At 39.0% G+C, this 16,626-nt stretch overlaps 1 protein-coding gene across 1 annotated transcript in view; it reads right to left on the bottom strand.

Moving 5' to 3' along the window:
* Positions 1-16,626, bottom strand: part of mid2 (midline 2) — a 167,994-nt gene that overhangs the window by 149,833 nt on the left and 1,535 nt on the right. The window lies entirely within an intron of this gene.

The raw sequence follows: 16,626 nt of genomic DNA, 5'->3' as shown, positions 1-16,626 counted from the left end.
AATAAATCCATTTTTATTCTGATATCTTCAGATGAGAGAGACTCCTTTGAAAATGGCTTAACTTTGGAACCATATTTTATATATCCCTGTTATGGACAACCATGACATGGTTGGTATCAATGGATTCCTTAGATTGTCTAGTTTCATATGATACCAAATATATTCACTAGCTCGCTAGCATCGCTGTTCAAGCTGTACAAGAAGGTGAACATTAGCACGCTCCAAAATGTAGCAAACTCACGGCCGATATAACAACATAAAGCAAATTGCAAATGCACTGCAACAATGATGATGAAAACATAAATATAATTTATTTGATGACAAAGTCCTAATAATATCAACTTACCCAGAGGAACGTCAAGTAGTTTCTGCCAACTGTCTCTGAAACATTTGACAAGGCTCCTTCATGTAGTTTAACAGCGGTTGGCATCCATAAGTGTTGCATACCGCCATCTACTGGAGAGTGCTGGGATTGTCACTTGAGACACAAATTGTGTTATGACAACAACGGCGCGGAAAACCAGTCTCAAAAGTACCCACACATATAGAAGGAGATTTACAAATATATTCACATGGAAAAATACTAAGTTAATTTACAAATGATGAAATACGAGTTACAAATTAGATGCACGGACACAGATACGCATTTGCGGATACAAATCACTCTGCATTAATTTCTGCATTGTGTTTCACAAGTCACAAATTAGAGGCACAGATACAACACAGATTTACGGATATGAATCACTCTGCATTCATTTGTGCATTGTGTTTTACAAGTTGCAAATACTTATGAGACTGTTTTAGCACCATATTATACAGTCAGTTCCCAGTTTTACTACACAGGTAAAACACACAGGTGTTATCCGACTTAGCACATGATTAGTAATCACTACTTATACTATATTGCATCGTGGAACACAACCCTGGTATATTTAAAGCTGGAATGAAATACATACATGGCAGTCCATGCAATAGTTGACAAAACACAAACTAAAAAGGTTAACCTCCATGTGGCGCAAGATACAAAGTCAGTATAGGCCCCTATCTTTTGCCAGCTGTTAAATTCAGCAACATTTTACGTATTTTACATACAAGTGTTTCAAAAGGAATCCACTGACTAGATTGAACAGATGTGGCCCAGCCGTTGCCTGTTAGTTTGGCAGCGCGTAGAAAGGCTTGAGATGTCCAATTAAGAGTTCAAACACAACATTTTCAACCACGGAAAAGGGTTGGTCATCCATAATAAATTTCCCATTTCTCTCTGTAATCAGTTAGGTGTTATTGCTGTCTGGAGGACATTTCTCATCATACTTGTTGCTTAAACAAGTGTATCATATTCATTTGCATGATATTTATATTTTATCAAGTTTGTAGTGTTGAAGCTTCCAACACTCCCAAAAAGCAACTTTGCTTTATTACTTTTTTAACCAAAAATACATATGCACAGCTGGCAGATGTTGTGGTTACTGTTGTTATCACGTGTTGCTACTTATTTCAACAGGTCACAAGTTTACACAACATTTCAATGTATATTTGTCAATGGTTCATATTTAATATTAAACAAAGTGTCAGACATCTGATCCATATGTTTGGCTAGATCGATGCAGATACGGAGTATCAGACTGGAATATCCCTAGTTATCAGTATCGTAATGATCTCTTGGGGTGCAAAAACAAAAAAGATCCTGCCAAAATAAGGTTATTGGAGGTTGTTGCAGACTATACCACACTACCCCTACTACATCGACGCTACTAAGCCATGGGTCTTCCTCTGTGAATGCAGTCCCCACACACATCACAAGAGGATAAGCAATAGAATAGCAATTGGATATTTGGCAAAAGGATACCATGGTTTTTCCCTGGTCGTGAACTCAATCGATGTTTCCTTTAGTGTGCCTGCTTCACTTTTACTTTGTGAAGAAAAACAAATTGCTCTACATTGTACGAAATTTGAAAGAAACACTGTAGGTGGGTTTTAGATGGTGCAATTTTCATGTATTCAAATCCTGTTAACTATCAATATTTAAGCTTGCTGAGCAAATGCTTCTGACCACGAGTCAGTGTTTAGCACAAAAGATGCACTTTTTCCATCATATAAGCCAGTGCAATTGTTCATCTGATAGATTCTTCAATGCAGTTAACATTTTGGCCAGGCACCGTGTTTCTTTTTTTTTCAAGCTCAAAATGCTTACAGCTTAATCACGGCAGGGCCTGCTAGATTGCATTGATTATTGCTGAGGGGAATCATATGGGGGAGAGAAGGGGGAAAAAAGAGAGGGGGGCAATGATTGAGGATAGCACTGGGAAAGAAAGTAAGATTTATATGTAAAAGAAGAGAAGAAAACACAGGAGAGACGGAAAAGAGATACATGGAGAGTAAAACAGAGATGAGATGTGGAGGTGAGAGGAGAGGGAGAGAGCATCCTCTCTGTGGACGGGAAGGCTAATTCCAAACATGGAGCAGATTAAGTGCATGACACAAATTGCATGTTTATGAGGCACAGCCCTGAGCTTAGGAACAATCTGCTTAAAAGGGATCACACACACACACACACACACACACACACACACACACACACACACACACACACACACACACACACACACACACACACACACACACACACACACACACACACACACACACACACACACACACACACACACACACACACAATAGTATCATACCCAGTTAAAACATCAAATTCCAAAAGGGCTTATTAGTACTGCTGAATTAAAACATTTAATGCAAGTGTAGCTGTTGCTAGAGCACATTACAATGAAGGTATTACGTGATGACAGAACTAAACCAGCAACACTGTGATGTGGTTATGTACATGACATTACAGAATAAATCAAATACAGACATCAGGTGTTAGATTGGAAACAAAAAAAACAAAAACATACACCTGACCACACACTACACACACAAACACAGACAGATGGTTACAGATTCTAATGTCCCTCTATAAAACAAACAAACGTCTTTACATAACCCCAACAAAATCATGTTTGTCATTTTGTGTGTATGAGTGAGAGGGAGAGAGGGTGAGCGAGGCACTAAGATTTCCCAGGGATTCTATATCCATAGTGCCATCTAGTGTCTGGAAAAACACACACAAATACACATGAGATTCCATCTGCGATTATGCCACAGACACTAGAGTATTTCTAATGTAAAGCCTTTACATGCAACACATTACAGAATCTGACATTACATTAAGTCATTTTAAAAGTAACTATTCTCTTTAAATTGTAATTTACCTACACACTTTTTTTGTCAATTTACTGGACAACAAACTCTTGAGTATAGAGCAAGCGTACACAATATATGCTAAACTTCCACTAAAAGGTAAAAAAAAAAAAAAAAAAAATAGAAAGAACAAAGGTTCAAATCAAGGAGCAGAAAAACACTGGAGAACTGATATGGAGAGCAGCTGTAATGACTTGAAAGAGGGAGAGCCATCTGCAGTTCTCATAAGAGGTTAAGTACGTAATGCAAATAATTAACATATTAGTAAAATGATTCATAACATAACTTATGAATCAATCACAAATGTACTCATTACAGTATGTCAGTAATTACATCTTATTTGATCTATGTGTGGTAATGATAATTTAACTGATCATTTATTCTGATTAGTTATGGGCGTTGTTTAAATATTTTAGAGCCGTCTGCCTTAAATGGAAAAGTAGAAAAATGTGTAATGAGTCTGACATCATTTAGTTGATAAATTCGTACTGCCTCTCATAAAATACAGAAGCAAACGTAAAAACGTTCATAAACGAGATGTATGCTGGATGATGGAATCAAAGTTGACTTCACTATTTTGTCTGGTGTTAAAAAAATAATAATAATAAAAACTCACTGTTTAAACACCTTCATAGGAACAGAAGAAGTACAGGTGAATAAAACATCCTGGGACAGAGGAACGATTGCTAGCTACACTAGGGACCATGGGAAATGTATTTCCAATTACATTTGGACACTTCCTCTGATGCCACACACACACACACACACACACACACACACACACACACACACACACACACACACACACACACACACTTTTTTGCAAACTACAGTGTGCATTAGACAAAAAGATAAACATGTCACCTACAGCAGTACAAAGAAAATACATGGTCCTGATCGCGCAGAGAGACCGACAACATGGGCGACGTTCTGCTCTATTGTACTGCAGTAATGAACAGCAGTGACATAGGAGCTGTTGTTGCTGGTGCTAGTGAAATTCAATATACTCCGACTGGCAGGGGCCATGTCCTGCAAAATCCATTATGAAACAGGCCTCTACTTAGAGTACAAAGGCCCCAGCTTTGCGGGTTTGTGAGTGAGTGAAGTGTAATTGCTAAGAATATTGAGCTCATGGGATCACATACTGTGTACCAAACTGTCCCTTACTACCCCTCTGTCTTCCTATCAGTGTCGTCCCTGCTCGTCTGCTTCTCCCTCCATCTGTTTCATCTCTCTGCTGTCCTCCAGGCTGCATCACTCTCAAGTGTCTGATCCACTCTACTTCATCAGTCCCTCCAGGATTCAAATGACTTTAATGGCAAAACTGTTTTCAGCTAAATTAAATTGCACCTACTGTTTAAAGCGTAACTCTCGGCAAAATGCAACCTAGGATTTAAAAGCATAATTAGGACGGAAACGCCACTTTGATTTACCGTATTGAAAATGAGAATACGGTAAATCTTAAAAGTGGTGTTTCTGTCCTAATTATGCTTTTAAATGAAAGTTTGACTCGGGTATATTCACAAAAAGACCCTAGGTTGCATTTTGGCGAGAGTTACGCTTTAAGGCCCGCATGAGATTATAGTTATCTCAGATCTTTCCTGGTATAAAAACTCTCACTTCTTTATAGACTTGATTTTCATCACATTAATTACTATGTTCACCCATGAATATATACTTAAAAGATAAGGAAATATATGTCATGGAAAGGTAATTGACAAGTGGCTATTAATGGCCATCTATACAGTAGGTTAGCCATAGGGCCAGAGTGGGACTCATTTTCAGCCCCGGAGATTCATGCCTTAGACCGGCCCACTCTACTTCACTCTTTGACTATATTCAAATAATGCAATAGCGCACTGTTCTCTATAGCTTTGTAATTCAGTGTATTTTTGTATACTATCACCATTTCCAATTACAGTAAGTGCAAATAAGCATTGCTTCACAATAGATTTATTAAAAAAGTTAACATCTTTACAACAACACAATGTTTAAAAATATCAGAATCTAGTTTTTTGCGCAAATAAGTGTTCATACCCAAACCTTGAAATAAAATAAAATAAAATAAAAAGACAAAAAGAATAAAATAAATGTATTTCACTTTCTAATGACACCATCATCTATTTTTTCCTTTGTCTAATATTTTATATAACTTTCTTTTCCCTTTCAGTCATGGGCTTTGTATATTTACTAACCTACTTTTGATGATAAAAAGCGTAATGGGTCACTATGGGCACAGAAAGTGGTTATATTGTAACTAATCTGATCATGTTTGCTTGTTCACATACTGTGGTACAACAGCTTAGATGTACCTTCCACACTGACAGCAGCTATCCCTTGCACACAACTGGCTCTGCTTCTGACACTAAATCACATTTAAAAAATTCTCAGCACAAATTTCCCTTTTTCACAAAGCTTTCTCAAGTCTCAAAGTGAAGTCACCTTTAACCAGACTCCACTCTGTAGTGGGCTGCATAAATGAACGGTGGGCTGCAAGAATAAAAATAGACCTAAATAAATAAAAAGAGTGCAGGCAGCCTATGGACAGCATCCATGATATACTGTATTTCAACTATGATTTTTTTTCAACCCAGTACCATGACTGATTCTCCCAGTGTTCCGGATTAACCAATCCGGGGCTGGTTAGCCATGTTAGGTAGACATTACCATTACTGATATCAGCCTCATAATTAGACTCTGCTAAAGAAAGGCTTCTTTAGATACAAAGCCCTTATTTATGGTGTCTCTTCAATCATAAGCTGGAACCCAAAATGGGTCACAGAGATGTTTATTGGTGAATCTTTTTTTGTTTTAAAACAACTTGATTATCTAGCAAAAAATTGGCTGAATTTTTGTTTTTGCTGTAAGCTCCATTTTCCATAAACCATTTTCATCCCCCCACCCCCGTGCAGTTTCCTAGAGCATCTTGAAAGAGATTTCAAAAAAATTCATTAATTATTAGCATCTCCCTTGTCAGGACAGTTCTGTGTGAGATATAGAGAATACATCTCTACATCTCTTGTGCTTTGGCAGTGATTGGTAAACACAAAAGAGCTACCCTAATTCAAGAATAAAAGTCATCATCAGGGATATTTCAAACCGTCACTGCAAGAAACTGAGGCAAAAACATGCTTCTGAAATATTACATCAACATTTCATATGCCCAGGGAGGCTGCGAACAACTGCCATCTATTAGAAAAAGGAGCAAATACTGGGAGGCAAATCTGTTTTGATCCAATCAGGTTGATTCCACTTGTTAAGAATTGAAACTTCAAACTCCGTTAAGTCTTTTGTAACAAGCAACTCATATGACCAATATGTTCCTAAGAAAGACATGGCGTATTTTTAAAACACAGATAAACATTCAGCCTCTTGTAGAGTATACCGTATAGGCTTTTTACACATTCTGTAAATTACCCTGATGAAGGCCCTGTGCTGAAATGTGTTAGGGAAAAAAAAGATTCTTCTTGCTGAGCAGTTATTTTCATATTCTGTCTTTTGATACTTGAACACCTATAGTAGTTGCCTGGTGTAGTGGCAACACACTCCCCCTACAAGGTTATACACACAAAATAAGGAGCAAGATTAATTGAGCAATTTAAGTTTGGTTATATATGAGACTTGTGGAATGAGCTCCTCATCTTGTGGAGTAGAACAGCCATATATTCTCTCCAGCTGTTTTTTTCGCCAGCAGTGTTGTTCCCATTGTTACCTAAGGTTAGCAAGCTAAGGCCGTTGGATCGTTGCCTAGCAAATGGAATCAACACTCCATGTGCCCTTTCAGGTTCTGTTCTCTTTGAGGTGAGCAGTTTAAGTTAATTATCTTATCACAATTAATTAATTTAGGCAAATGTCAGGGCTAGACATGGTCACTGTGAAAAAAATCCTCCTCAGTCACGGATTAGTTTAAGCTTAATTCAAAATTCAAGTGTCTTCTCTACCCAGACAAAGCTTGATTTACTATAGATGGCCAATCCTCTTAATGGAATAACTTGACATTTTTGGTATATTTAACACTAAATATGATGCTGCAGCCAGGAGACTGCTCGCTTAGGTTAGCATAAAGAATGGAAACAGGGGGACACAGCTAGCCTGACTCTGCCCAGACATAACAAAATCTACCTACCAGAACCTCTAAAGCTTGTAAGAAATGACTGCTCCAAGCCAAGAAACAGATAACCCCCCATAAAACTGCAACTCGTTGGTTTTACATTTACATTTTTGTACAAATGAAACTGTGATGTAACATAATTGAGCTTTAGAAGCACTGGCACACAAAATGAGTTACCATTTGACAGAGCTAGCTGTTTCCATTCTTTATGCTTAGCTAAGCTAACCAGCTGCTGACAATAGCTTCATAATTACCATAGAGATAAGAGTGGTATCGATCTTCTCATCTAACTCTCGGCATGAAAGAGATATATGACCAGTGGCGAAAGACTGGGAACATGTCTTTGAAGACAAAAGCTCAGTAAAGACTCATCATTCTGCGAGAAATGTACCACCAGTACTCTGTGAGGGGACAGAGAGACCACGCTGCCTCTGGGCCGCAGTTTAATGCAAAGCAGTGAGGATCTAATTACAAGGCAGAGCGGGGCCAGATACTGTATGCCTGGCTCCATTCGAAGATCCCTTGGGAAAGACAAGAGAAACTCAGGTTGGATATGCTGTCCACTTCTCTTTCAATTGCTGTCATTCTAAAGAGACTCCCTGTCCAGCAGAATTGATGGCTTGATACAGGGAAAGGAGAACCACCCGTAATAAACTGCAATTAAAATTCAAAATTCAGATGGGGTTCTTCACAAACTGAACCAAATATACGGGGAAGGATCCCACTCTGCACTACAGTTGTCCCTTTGTCAATTCTACAAAAGGTGCAATGCACAGTTGAACAGGCTCCGTGGTTCCTGTATTTAAACACTTAGTAGATTAAGTGATTAGTCGATTGAGGAAACAAATTTGATAACTGATTTATCATTAAAGTAAAAATGCCAGAATGCCCTGGTTCCAGCTACCCATATATAAGGATTTGCTGTTTTTTGGTATAATTGTAAATTGAATATTTTGAACAATTTTTCATCACTGTCAATTTATGTGAATCAAAAAAGTAATGAAATGATTCAATTAATCTGGCAATTAATCAACAGATTTATCAATAATGAAAACGATCACTTGTTGCGGCTATATTCCTAAAACAAAATTGTTAATGCAAATTACAAAGAACGGCTCCAGGCATACAGCATGTGACTACTGGATTATAAGAGCAGAGTCAGTATAAAATCAATACAAGGAGGGAGTGAATTATTGACAGTCAATCAGTTCTGACTGACCAATCCAATATTCTGTGACTGTTCTTAGGATTTATATGGATTCACTACCATTTTATTTTATCTAATCTGAAATATATATATGGATACAGCCAACATTACCACCAACGATACCAAGATTAATATTAAATACCAGAATAATGCGGCAATCAGAGAAGCACTAATGTGTCGGATGCTGATGCAATATTTTGTCTAAAATGTCCACAGAGTAAAACCCTGGATCCAGTCAGAAAATTCACTACCATCCTTTATAAGCACATAAAAGGACCTTTTTTATCTCACTGCCTGCAGGAGAGGAGATGAACAGGAATGCGTAAAATCTATATGAATATCAAAGACTACTGTATCACAAGGAAAATAGCCTTTAACCAATCCACTCGGGTATCTCAACTCAAATGTGAATCTGTAAAGGGCGAGATTATGTAGTCACACAGGCCGCGGCGCTGTGATAAAATTTTAACATAAAGGCTCTGTTTCATTATCTCAACCCGTTCAAACACAATTGTCATCACCATAGTTTTATATTTCAGCACATATGAAAGACAAACACCCAGAAACATTTAGAGCGGTGTATGGCATTTTTCTGATAACCAAACACACAAACACTGCAAGAATGAAAGTAGTTTTTATCTTAGATCACATCCTCAACTCAGCTGCAGAATGCCGGAGGGTGGTAGTGATGAGGTGGTGGGGTGTGGGCAGCATGCATTTTCCCAGGATACTTAGGTTGCGCGGGTTATGCGAGTTTGCTTTTGGTAGGGTTTTCTGAAGATAGGTTTCCTCTCTCATTGGTTGAAGAATTTAACCATGGGATCTGAAAATGATGCAACAGTATATTTATTTAGTAGTCTTTATTATGTGTGTAAGAAACAAACCCCAGTAGAGGAGGAGGAGCAGCTGACCTGACCTGATCTTTGGGGATGGGCAGTGAGTCCACTCGATCCTCCAGAGCCTCTCTATATAAACTTTGGTTTTGGTTTATAACATTCAATCAGAGTTTGAAAGTTTTAAACCCTGATCAAAAGGTTTATACCAAATATTGTATTTTTTTCCATATACCCTTTTCACCTGTCTTACTGTAACTTATTTTTGATCTACAGGTCAACTCTTTAATTCCAGGGTCAGGGGATTCTTAAAATAGTGTTATTCTCACGAGTGCAGCCCCTGGGTCCCATTGAGTTTAATGAAGTTACTGTATCTGACTTGATCATATGATCCTACAGCTTCCAGCACTCTCTGTGAAAAGATGTTGCATCAGGTTTGGGGGGGGAGACTCTCTTGTCCTAAAGTAAAAGTTATACCTTTGTCGGTAAGTCACGCCATGCCAAATTGCTCCCCATACAAAATCTACGTGTGGTAATAATCCATTGAAACCCAGTATTTAGATAATCGCTTTTTTGTCCTGCAAATCATTTCTTGCCTTAAAATTCATGAAATGTGTAACAGTTTTTGAGCAACAATTTATGATGTTAATGACACAACTTCAGTACCCAAGCATTTTCACATCTAAAAATGAGGAAGGAAATTACAAAGCGGTGAACATGGAATGGGAAATTAGAGTCCCTTCAAATACATGTATGCAACTATAATCGTGCAAGTATAATCATTAGAATATGTTAAATTCAGACGATACAGACAATAATGATATGGCACATAACAGCCCAGTTTATCACCTTACCTATGGCTCAATATTCTGTGAAACCATAGGACACAAGCCATTATTCATTTGTGTAAATTTACAAGACATGCTGATTACCGCCTCCTCAGGGGATTCAGAAGAGTGTCAGTTAAACGGGCATGATTGGTCGCTCAGCTGTTCTGGCAGCTGAATTGGCTGACTATGAGGTTAAGCAATTAGCACGGGGTCGCTCAAAAATATGCATGTGGCCTTCTTATTTAGCACCGTATGCTTGTGACAAATTGTTTCTTCTCTCTATAAACCGAATATTTAACATTACTATCAACACAGCAGTGGACACGTAACAGATCATCTGGCTGGAAACTGTCAGCAGTGCGTGGAGAACAGATAGGGCCTGCTAGGGAGACAATTAGAAACTATAAAGGAAAGATTTAGATCATGTTTGTAGGCGGGGTGTGTTTTGAGTCAAATTAATCTGAATAAGAAAAGACAAGTACACAATAAGTGGGAAAGGCAGAGGGGAGGAGGAGAGGAGAAAGAGAGAGAAGCAGGAAGGGGAATTGAGTATGCTCATGCATGTGTGTGGAAGTCTTTACATTGCAGTTTGGCAGCAGAGGTCAGAAAGACAGAGAGAGGTTAGGAGTCATTTATCTCAGTGAATTAAGTAAAGGAGATTTCTCCTGCCCTGCTGTGATTATGAGTAGAACAATTGTGACAGAGGACAACCAGAGGTTGCGGTCATCTTCCATTTAGCTCTCACTCAAACTAATATGTTGCTAACACTCTCTACAGAAAGCCACAAGCTCAACAGTGACCACTCCATTGACGTTTCAGAAAATGCTTATACCAAGAGTTTTAAGCCAACTAGCGACGAGATGAATTCTGACCATAAAACATTTGATTTGGCGCAAAAAAACATTTTGAAAATAGAAAAAAAGGCAAAGACACAATACAGTGTACATAAATGATGATAGACCATGGTAACAGTGAGCTCCACCAATCAGAGACGTCGCTGTAACGCTTAGGATTGTTGGTAGTGTAGTACTCTACTTTAACATCGCAAATAAAACATGTTTTTTTTAAAACAAAGTTGATTTCATAAAGACTTCTGGCTTCTACACGAGCATAAACCATAGTTTCACAATCTCGTAGGTCGTGGTTAGCATAGATATTTTTTATAGGTTTTATATCTATGGTGGTAAGTCTACCATGGATGGTATAGACATTATGGGAAAATCCTTATGGAGAAAGTGAATGGGATTTTCACTTATGTAACCACACTGTTGAGCTCTATACAGTATGTGATAATCAGGTGCTTATATATCATTGCATAGCAGAGAAGAGAGGACTACTCGTATCATACATGGCTTAAAATACAATTATAATCATTTCTCCATGAATGCAGGTCAAGATAAAAAAAAAAAAAAAACAGTCCAAGCCTTTTCCCTCCTTTAAATACATCATGTCATAAAGAGGTGATGATTTAACAAACAAATGTAACTCAAGAAGAAGACAGGTTTAAGGAAAAGCAGGGTGTAAAAATTGGATTAAGCTTATTCCAATATTGGAGGTTTGTTCCAAATCTGTGTGCTGTCAGAAGAAAAATACAGAAACTCACTATGGAACATTTAAATCTAAAGCAATGAAAGGACATTTGCCCACAAAACGCTGCCTTTTCATAGGAGAGGATAAGCTGCATTAGTGTAGAATTAAGTAAAGCAATCATGAGGTACAGTAGCCGTTTGGAATGAAACCTTTTCATTTCATTTCATGAAGGCCACAGGGTATTTATGGTAGCCGTTTTCCTCTCGTAAACACAACTGAGATAGTTTGGGAATATTGCAAGCAGCGCTGCGCTGAGCATCATAGCATCAGTCAACATCTCTGCCCCCTGTGTTTCAACGTCCCTGCTCTAAATGCAGGACGCCACCTCCGTCATGGAATCTGCCTCAAATAAAATTAGCCCGGGGGAGTTGGGCGATAACATCGTGGGGCTTGACTTCGTGTCATTCAGCTGGTTCTGTGAATGTAGGAGACAATAGAAACCAAGATAATAAGGAAGGTATCCTTGTGAAATTACAATACTGACATATATTGTATACTAATGCTAAAAATATATGTATGGAATTTTGTTTACACTTAAAAGCATATATGGCAAATATATGGAACGTGATGATATTTTTGACAGTATATGAAAAGATGCAATACTAAGTTAATATTTTCGAAATAAGATATTTCATCTAAAATATTCCACTATGGACCCAATCACAATATTTGTTAACAACACCTTCCGGGTATAAAACTCCTACCGTACATACAATTTAACGGTGCTGAGCAAACACGGTTGAGGAACGATTGGCTATACTCTCAATTCCATCTCAAATTCATTTGTTGATTAATTAATTGTGCCACAGACTAGCAGTCAGTCCAGGCGGTGAGATTTTGATGACGATTTGATGACGCTAGCAAAGCAACACATTACAGAAAATGAGAACAGCAAGAACATCAGATAGGTCGGACCACCGTGTTTAAATTTATAGCTTTAAACAGTACGGCTGAAAATGACAACAGAAATAACCAAGTTTGTCTACATGACAGATTGTCCATCTGAAGGGATTTTTGCACAACGTCGCAGTGATTTGGTCTATAGATTGGAGATATATTATCAAATGCATGTCAATACATCTGCAAAAATATGGAAAGATATTTTATTGCATGGGGGTAGGAGAACACAAAAATATGTATTTTAATGATGAGTTAATTAACTGATTGGTCGATTGACTGAAAATAATTCTGATTAATAATTAGATTATTTAATTGAAGAAATTTGATATCACCTTGGGCTCTGGGAAATCATCAAGAAAGAAATCAACACATATATAGATTATTATTACATATTATACATTATTACATATATAGAACACAGCAACACACCAACTGCAGTTAGAATCAGTGACCCATAAACATTGGATAGCCAACCGTTTGTCAGTGTTTTTGCTGTCCGTCTTTAGAAGAGGGGACAGGATGTCTGTGTGTGTGTGTGTGTGTGTGTGTGTGTGTGTGTGTGTGTGTGTGTGTGTGTGTGTGTGTGTGTGTGTGTGTGTGTGTGTGTGTGTGTGCGTGCGAGGGTAAATGCACACATGTGCATGAAGGGCACAGAGAAGGCAGCAGTCTCCCGAAGGAGGAATTTATTTGAAAAGAGCCTCCCATGACCTGGCCTGATCTTGCCCCTTCATTCTTCAGTGGGGGTAGTGCATGCAAATGTGTGTGTCTGTGTGCGTGTGTGTGTATGCTCAGTGTTGGGGATTTGCAGATCTGTCTAAGGGCTGTCCCCCCCAGGGACAGGACTGCACTCCCACCAATGGCTCATAGCGCTAATCTGACTGACAGCTTGGTCCAGCTTTCAGCCAAAACACAACCCAGCAGCAAGGTCCAAATACCTGACTGCTGAAGAATCTTATCTGCCATGAAATGACAGAGGGGAAGCTTCTCTCCCCACACTGTTCCCAAGCAAATGCTGAACCGCCTGTCTCACTCTCTGCCTCTTTATCTGTCTGCGTGTTTGTTAGCCCAACACTGTAAGACCAACACTTATCCGGACTCAGCTGCATGTGACGGTTTGACAGGCTGTCACAGCAACAAACTAAAAGGCAGCGGGATGGCACTGTCATTGTACCCTTCTGCAAACACCTTCAAAATCTTCGCACTTGATGCTTCATTTTTGTATATAACCGTCCATATTGTTCATACGCATGCAGTTCTTGCATTACTTCAAAGGGAACAACAAGGTTAGCGAACAAGATTCATGATTTCAGCAAAAGTCATATGCTCATATAAATATAAAAGTCAGTGTTGGTGAATTACACCTAATTTGACTCAAAGTTTGATCTAGCTGCTGCTACTGCTGCACTCCTGTTAATGTTTCTACCACTAATCAGAGCAAAACTACAAGAAACTCCTGCCACGTCAGTAAAAACACCCCCACAAGCCATCTGCCTTGTTTCTTTCTCCTTCAGGGGCAAACTGTGAGTAATACTGTAATACTTAGCTAAGATGCCCACTCATCAATCAGCAGGGATGTTTCACAAGCCATCCAACGCAGCTTGAACTAGATGACCCTCATAATTGAATATTAAACCCCTGATGAGTGGCAAGGCAAACCACCGTAATGCCGACTGGAGGCTGTGATTGCAGAGATACCTGCGGTGCTGTTCATGGCAGTGGCAGTCGCATCCTGCTTATACCCTGAGGTTATTCTGTCACACTGTCATAATTTCAATCTTTGGGACAAGAAACATATCTACAGACATGCACCCACGCTCACACCGGGGTCCACAGATGCAAGCAAGCATGAATGTACTTGGCACGCACTTACATAAACACAGCCGGCTTTGAAATAGATAACGGCATTGCAGGAAGGCTGTAGAAATTGATGGAAGGCTTTAGAGTCAAAAAATGTATTTGAGTTTTTTGTGTTTTTATGTTGGTCCCTGTTCAATGTAGCGAGCTGAAAAACAAAGGAAGGAGGAATATGTAGACAGCAGCAGAACTGACAAAAGAAAAAAGTGTTCGAAACCGCTCCCTCATTCACTCACTATTCCCTATATAGTGTTTATTAAATAGTGAACTATATAGAGAATGACCAAACGAGATTTCGGACACTCACTGAAAACACATCGTTGTGTGACTTGCGTCAGGAGATGCGCCCATTTTTTTGTGTGACGGAGGCAGGCTCGTCCAGCATCATGTAAACAAACCAAAACTAGAATACTTCTAATACGTCCCTGAAACAAACACAGCACTCAGGAGAATAGTAAAAATGTTGTATATATATGTTGCATGTTACATTTACACTGTACAGAAATAAAAGTCTGCTCCATTTTTCCTTTTTAATTTTCGCTGTGATTTCTGCTTCTTCTTCTCCTCCGGGAAAACACGGCCGCATTGCATTGTGGTATACAGGAGTAAAATGTAGGTTACGTCATATGTACACTCAAATTAGCAGTGCATTGTGGGTATGTTATAGTGGACTATATAGTGAATGAAATTTACCGCAGAGAATTTCAAACACCACTACAAAATGGCGAACACACAATATAGTGCACTATTTCCATGGAAGGGAACAGTTTCAAACCCAGCTTCTGCAACACCATTGTGATTAGGGCTGGGTATCGTTCAAAAGTTTTCAATATCACTACAGATACCAATGCCACCCTTTCACAACACACAACGTCCAAGTTTCACAGGAAGCTGGAGTTTTATCCTCCCACCAACTTTAGCGAAGCTGAAACAACATGCCGAGCCCCCTGCTGCTTCAAGAGGCTCCCTGTGAAAGCACAGCCAAGAGGCTAACTCTTAGAGTAATGCCTCATTTAGACTCAAACTGGCACCAGCAGTTGACAGACAGCCCAGAATACAAACATCCGTATGAAGGGTGTCCTTTCTGGCTAACTGATCTGTGAGGATAAAGCAAATCAAATGTACAGAGAACATCCCTGAGCAAACAAAGAACCTGACCGATATCTAAAGATTATCAGTTGTGGCGGGGTAGTCACAACAAACCTGGGATAAACATAGTTCTCATCAGAGAGTAAATGATCTCCACAACGTGATACTCTCTCTTACTCATCAGTGTTCAATAGAGTGAATATAAAAGGAGGGAAAGTGATACTGTAATAGTATGACCAAGCTAACACATTTTAATCAAGAGAGCACTAATTATGCATGGCTGTTAAGTTTCACTATGTGGGTCAGTTACATCTCTAACGTTTTAATGTTGCATGGTGGCTTTGCTACGATATGGTAGTAGAGGGATTTACAATTTTTGATGGTTACAAATATGTGGTGAAAAATAGCAAAATATAAATGCGTTTAAAAAAATAGACCAGTCTTGAAATTGCTTCAAAGTAAAGTTCTCAGTTCCTTCTTAAAATCATTTGGCTGGCTTTTTTTTTTTTTTTAGGCACTTGGTTTTTTGTTTGCAGAGGCAGCTTCAAGCTGCAAAGAGTCCACCAGGTACACCACTGTGCAGTAGGTGTTTGCATCTATTCTTGGATATCATTGCAGCTGCAGCATCAACACAGAATGCCAACCCTCTGTCACAGCTATAATCATCCCAGCATGTAGCTGACGCCCTGTCTGTCCCTTAGAAAAAGGCACTGCTCTTGTCATTATGTCTTAATAATTATCATTAAACGGAGAGAGAGAGAGAGAGAGAGACAGAGAGAGAGAGAGAGAGAGAGAGAGAGAGAGGCAGGCAGCACCCTGTAGATGCATGATGAATGAGGGTGCCAGCTATATTCACCCAACTAGCAGCGCTGTCTCTGATATGGTTTGGCCCCATGCTCTGAGACCTGTCTCATTAACCACAGTGATCATCATGCATTAACAGAGAGCCAGAGAGAGAGA

This window comes from Perca fluviatilis, chromosome 10 (genome assembly GCF_010015445.1).
Source record: "Perca fluviatilis chromosome 10, GENO_Pfluv_1.0, whole genome shotgun sequence".
In the NCBI taxonomy this organism is placed as follows: domain Eukaryota; kingdom Metazoa; phylum Chordata; class Actinopteri; order Perciformes; family Percidae; genus Perca; species Perca fluviatilis.
This window is presented reverse-complemented; position numbering and strand designations above follow the sequence as displayed.